Source organism: Lissotriton helveticus, chromosome 5_1, assembly GCF_964261635.1.
Source record: "Lissotriton helveticus chromosome 5_1, aLisHel1.1, whole genome shotgun sequence".
Classification (NCBI taxonomy): Eukaryota; Metazoa; Chordata; class Amphibia; order Caudata; family Salamandridae; genus Lissotriton; species Lissotriton helveticus.
This window is the reverse complement of record NC_136065.1, coordinates 525,600,384-525,607,285: the sequence shown is the minus strand read 5'-3', so window position 1 is coordinate 525,607,285 and position 6,902 is coordinate 525,600,384. Positions and strand designations below refer to the sequence as shown.

Genomic DNA, 6,902 nt, shown 5'->3' with positions numbered 1-6,902 from the left:
CTTCAGTCAATCAGTTGGCCCCACGTTTTTCCAAGCAAACCAAATAACTTCGGCTTTGCATTAAAAAGCACAAGCAATGGCACTCTGTTCCGTGCTTCTGGTGAGTGCGACATAACTGCTTTGTATAGAAGAGACCTCTTGTGATAAATTATCTTATACTTTGGTCATGGTCAGGACACAAACGACATGATTTGTGGTTCATGAGAACCCCGACATGAAACAGCATCATCAACGCATCTTTAACAGTCGACTTCGGTAAATCTAACAAATTGCAAAGAAGCGTGATGAGAACTTAATCACCATTTCAGAGATAAATAACTCATAAGATTAGGTGCCTCATGCAGTGCCTGAAGCTAAAAAGTGCTTCTCGGATAAGAATCCACCCGTGAGTTCCCAGGTAATTAGCTTTGTTCCTGCCATCAACTGACTTTTTAAGTGGCTGGCGATCAGCCTGTCATCTTTTCTTTTTCCAGGAGTACAGTCAGGCATTCTTTACTGGTACTGCGGCCTGTAATCTCCAAATTCAGTGGGAGGCTGCAGCTGGGAAGGATCTTCTGCAAACTGTGGACCGTTTGGAAACTGCGTGGAGACAAACCTTGTTAACAGAATTCCAGCTCCTTCAATCAATGCTAAAAGAACACCACCCACAGCAGCAGAGCCAGCCATTGCAAGTGGTCCATTTCTTGTAGCTAATATAGCTCCTGTTAAGGCCCCACTTGTGATGAAGTTCCAGGGGTCTTCTCTGCCCCTTAATGTCACCATACTGCAGTCAATCAAACCACCCCAGATGGCAAAACTACCTACTAACTGCGGTGCTCTTGTTTTAATTGCTAACATGCTCCCTCTCAGGCAATGATTGACTCCCACAGGTGCATTGCGAAACCCTTTAACTGTCTGGAAGATTCCACCTCCTATGGTGCCCATGGTAAAGGCCCTGCCACAGTCATCCACTATCCTCCATGAACAGGGTTCACGTGCCTACTCTTCCATCTTGCAACGATTTTGAGTCAGAACCCCCATTGAACTGGTCTTTGCACTCTGGATGTACTTTTCTTTTTCAATGTAAAGTCAATTTTTACTACAATCATATCTGAGTATTAACATATGAGTACTAACACACAGCTCTAAAATATCAGTTCAGAAGAAGTTTCAGATATAAATGTGCTGGGCAAGCAAAATGATCATTCATATATATACATCTTTGCATAAAGTTCAAGTGTGAAAAAGTGAATCATTACGTACATAGACATGGGCAGCAATTGTATGCAGAGAAGGACTGAGTCCTCTTGTCACAGACCAATTCTTGGCATTATAGACACCGGTTGAGTATGTTTCAGGTCCCGTAACGTTTTTGGAATACGCATTGAAGATAGGAGACCTCAACATCATGGTGGTGTGAAAGCTGGACAGCGGCGTCCTGAGGAGATTTAAATTAAGTGGAGACGAAACAATGACAAAAAACACCCTGAATGGTTGACAGCTGCAATTGATAGGAGAGGCTTGCTATTCTGTATAGGCTACCCGTTATACTCAAAACGTTAACTATACAGAACCATTTGGGATAGTACAGTATGTTGGTTTTGTAAATATAGTCGACTTTTTTGTATTATGCGAGTGCTGCATCATCCGCACTATTGATTAACTTTTTCACACTTGATCTGTGTTATTGTCATATGTACAGAATTTATATATATATATGGCAGAACATTCTCCTTGTCCAGCAAGTTTTTCTGACGGTTCTTCTGAAGTTGATATTTTTGATCTGTGTTATAGTATTAATCAGTTAACACTTATTTATAATTTTAATTAACATTTTCTTTACATTGAAAAAGAAAAAGTAAATTTAAGAGCCAGCAGACCGGTTGGATGGAGGCTCTCACTCAAAATAAGTCCCACTTGACTTCTGTTATATATTAATTTATGTTTATCCATGTCCACAGGGGAGAATTAGGTTGTACTTATTAAGGTTTTAAAATGATCAATGGTGGCCTACTATTCATTTTAAGTCACAGCATGAATCAATTTTTAAACAGTTAGCATTGTGAATAAACATTATGAAGAAATCCTACACAGGGACATTATTGCACAAAAATATTGCTGAAAAATACAATTCCAGCCATTTCCAATACGGTTTATTAATTTAATTGCATATCTGCTTTATTGTGGGGATCTCTTATTAACCATGCCACCTCATCTTTGCTTTTAAACCACTCTTTGGAGACCAATGTGGTGAGTGCATAGTGACAGCAGGCTATTCTGTTATGCAGTACTTTACATTTTTTGATTCCCCTCATGTGGCTAAATGTCAATGTCATTGGAGAATACCCAGCAATTTGTCTGCATCCAAAATGGCAATCATAAGAAGTGTGCTTCACCAGAGAGTACCTCGTATGTGAGAATTACAAGATCCCTTCCTGTAGCATTAAGATGGCTTTGAATAGGAAAGCCTTAACCCTAGAAATGGGCAACATGGACTCACATTTTCTATGAGTATCTGTAGGCCTGTTCTTCACAAAAGCAAATGTTGTATAATAATTCCTCCTTACTTCATTGACCCATCACCCGAGGACCTTTTTAACATGTGCACAGAAGACAATGCAGCTAAATATTTGTCCTGTTTCTGTGAATGACTGGTGAAGAAATCTTAAAGAATCTTCTCTAATTGTTGACTTATAGTTCAGGCAGTTACCATTGTCAAGAGGTTTAGTAGTAATAAGAAGTCCACCACATATTTTACTCACTTGGAGTTTAGGGGTTGTTGATGTCGTTGATGCCATTGATACATTGAATTTCCTTACACGCCTGTTCAAGACCTTCGAATTTACCACTAACTGCTTATAGGTTTTTTGTTATGGATGTTTAATGTTGCTGATCTGATCCATGCAATTACAGTGGGTCATCAAAGTGCCATGTATTAATCCAGGTTTTTAGTATCTGATATGTCATTGAAGGTTCCACTAATGACAACCAAGAGAGAAGCTGATGTGTCAAGGACCGGTACTGCAAAAGGTCCTTCTTGATTGCGTGAGGAAAGGGCTACTCTAAAGAGTAGCCTCACCACCACCCTCCCCTTACAATTCACATACATGGCACAATGTGGGTCCTCAATATGGTGCCAGATACAAGGAAAAATACACAAAGGGCACAACACCTCCTTTTTAGTGTTGGTGATGCTTGATAGTAGATGATGAATGACACAAGAATTGAAAAACAAGACACAAAAACAGCCCTGAAGCAGGGTGAAAAAAGAATCCAGCTAGGTCTTCAGAAATAATTCATCCACTTAAGGAATGCAGCTGTAGACAACTAAAGCAAAAGATCAGGAATAATCAAAAAAGGAACTATGTTGAGACGCATTCATGTTAAGGCAAAGCATCCCACATATGGTCCATGATGGGATTGATATAATAGGAAAAAAGATAAGTACCATCTTGGATTAGGGTCTTTAGACAACAAACACTATTAAAGCAATCATCTTGTATAGGATTAATTTGAAAGTTAGCCATGCCTTCTTCTTTGGAAGAATGATATCCTCCAGATATGAGAAGAAGGTCTTGTCTGGCATACTTGCTCTTTCTCACACGCCCACACTCTACCTGCTGCCCTTCCAGGCCTGTTGAGTAGTAGCCCTCTGACCAGCATCTGAGATACCAGAGAGGTACTGCCTCCTCAATGAACATGTACCTCCACGAACACACAGCTGTTTCTGGTGAGTCTCCTTTACCCATGTAACTTCATGTCACCTACTGAAGCCCCGTCTATTGGAATACAGTTGAAAAAAATGTTATACCAGCAAGGGGGGCATTTACTGAAGAAGTATTCTCAAAAGAATATTCACTGGATGGATAATCTTTCCAATGAATCAAAAATTTCAGAAGACCTCAAAACAATTGACAATCATAGATCTCTTGAATCACATATTCAGGTTGCTCATTGCAAAGTTATTGCCACTGATTCAGAAGGTAGTTGATATAAAGGACCAGAAGTGTTTTGTTTAAATCATTAAGTATGAAAAACATCATGAATGTATAAGGTACAAGGAAACTTCAGTCACAAAGCTACAAGATTGCTTGATGAGAGATGACAGACAGAGCACAAAATAATGTCTGCAACTTGACTGGCAGTGAATGAACAGGTCAAAAGCAAGAATATAACCAGACAGCAGAAGTTGCTATTTACTTGTCATCATTGTCTTTCCCCTTGATTTTAGACTGAAGTACACTTTTCTAAATTATTTGTTCAGTTTCTATAAATGATTCATATAATCTGTTGCAAGTAGTACCAGAAGATCTATACAAGATGAAAAAAGGAAAACTTTTGGATGAAAGCCTTATAAGCAGAAAAACCTTAGTGGCACTATCAGTTGTATTATTATAAGACAATTCTGCAATTATTAAATAATAAGCCCAGTCTACTTTAGTGGCATTTGCAGTAGAATCAAGTTTACTTAGTTCATTATGTTTGCCCATTAGATATGGGATGATAAACAGAAGAAAGGGCTTGCTCAATTTGTTGAGCTTACAAAGAGCTTTCCAAAACCTTTAAAGATATTTTGTTCTATTGTAAGAAATTATTATATGTGGTAACCCATAAAGACAGAAATGGCTGTCAAATAAGCATTAAGCCATTTCTTCTGCTGGGTCAAATTAAACAAAAAAGGAAAATGAGCCATCTTTGAAAAAGTGTAAACTGCAATTATTATGACTGAAAATCATTAAAAGGCCGAAGATATGATATGAAGTCAGTAGAGGTTGGGTGACATGGGTCTACTAAAGGTTGCAAATTTCCAAAAGGTTTTGATTGTAACAATTTATTTGAGGCAGAGATTGGGCAAGACATGACATATTCTTGAATGGTACAGAGCTAGACTATAGATGTATAAATATTGATGTACAGAAATATTGAGGTAAAAATATCGTGGGATAGAAATATCGATAGAAAGAATATTGTTGTCAAGAATATCGGTTGTTAGGTAAGTAATATCGATTGCAAAAATATTGAAGTGTTAAATATTGTTTACAAAAATATAGTTGTTTAAAATATCGAGTTATTATTAATGTTATGTATTTTTGTATTTTGTAAGAGAATTGTTTGCAATTTTAGTATATGTGTTAACATTTTAGTAGTTAATATATATTTTTTTGTAATCCAATTTTGCCTTTTTAGTGCCGTGGCATGTTGTGGATATATAGGGGAATAGGGTGGGAAGTAATTTAATTTAATAGATTTTATTTATTATTTATGGTAGTTAAAAAAAAATTATTGAATTTTGCGTTTTTTCAGTTCTGTAGCGGGTTGTGGGTTTATAGGGGAATAGGGTGGGAAGTAATTTAAATATATTGAATTTATTTAGTAATTTATAATTGTATAGTTGTGATGTTATTGAGTTAAATGTGTACATTCATTTATTAATTATTGTTTGATAATTAGTTGTTAATTAAGTTAAAATAATTAATTATGGTGATTGTTTACCTAATTATAGGTGTGTGTTGTGGTGTTTATAGGTGTAAATGGTGGGAAGGGTGGAAATTAACTTATTTTTTATTGATGAATTATTGATTATTTGTTAATTAATTTGTATTAATTATTTAGCAATTATTAATTGTAATTTAATTGTAGGTGTGTGTTGTGCATATTATAGTGTTAAACAATGTGTAATTAATGAATGCTTATATTCTTTTTAATAATAATATATTTTAATTTAAATATTATTTATGTTAATAATGGAAATTACATTTAATAAAAATGATGATTTTTTTTATTGGTGTGGTATTTAGCACTTTCCCTACTGTTGCACTCACTGGAGTGGGAATAATAATTTTTACCCCTCCTCTATCCAACACTTTCCCTGCTTTTGCACTCACCAGAGTGGGAATAGTAATTTTTACCCCTCCGCTTTCCAACATTTTCCCTGCTATTGTAACTATTGTGTTGTGAAATGTATGTTTTTTAAAATAGTTTAATGTGTTAATTATAGGATGTTTTATGTTATTTTAAATTATTGATGTATGTATATATTTTATTTTTATGTGACTTAAAATTGTATAAATTAAAAAAGATAATAGTTCATAAAAAGTATTTAGGTAAATATATGTATATGAACACATTTTTGTGTGTTTATATTATTTTAATTACGTTTATTTGTCATATTTAGTTAAATATATATTACATGTAATTTATTTTGTTACAAATATTAATATTATTTAATACATTTTGTTTAAGTTAGATATATTAATTAAGTTGATATTTTTTCCATCTATATTTTTCACTTCAATATTTTTGATTCGATATTATTGTACTTACCTGTTTAAGTATGGGTAATCGATATTTTTGTATTCGATATTTTTACATCAATATTTTTATAAACTATATTTTTTACATCGACGTTTAAACATGGAACCGTTTGAACGTCAGAATGAAACTGTAGACCACCAAAAGGACCACAGACCTAAGCCTAAAGTAGTCATAGCAATCTTATGGCTAGAAAAAGCAGAATCATGAAATATGTGCCACACATTTATTTATTTATTTATTTATATGCTTATTTCGCGCCTGAAATCAGCCCCGAAGGGGTATCTCCGCGCGTAGCTTCTGAACAGGTATCATGGAACAACCAAGGACATAAGACTGCTGCGATTGCAAGAGAGAACATTAGTCTTGGGAAAAAAGGTATGTTTTTAACTTCCTTCTAAAGGACAGATGGTTAGAGGTGTGCCTCAGCAATGGGGGCAGAGAATTCCAGAGCATCGGGCCTTTAAGTGAGATGGCCCGTCCTCCCTGTCTTGCTCTCGTCACCCTAGGAACCTGAAGCAGCATAGTGCTGCTGGAGCGTAAAACACGTCCTGGTAAGTAGGGGACAAATATGTCTCTTAGATATTGAGGGCCGGATCCGTAGATACATT

At 35.6% G+C, this 6,902-nt stretch overlaps 1 pseudogene; it reads right to left on the bottom strand.

Moving 5' to 3' along the window:
• Positions 1–401: 401 nt before the first annotated feature.
• On the bottom strand, positions 402–990 carry LOC144753256 (mitochondrial import inner membrane translocase subunit Tim17-A pseudogene; annotated as a pseudogene).
• Positions 991–6,902: the final 5,912 nt, after the last annotated feature.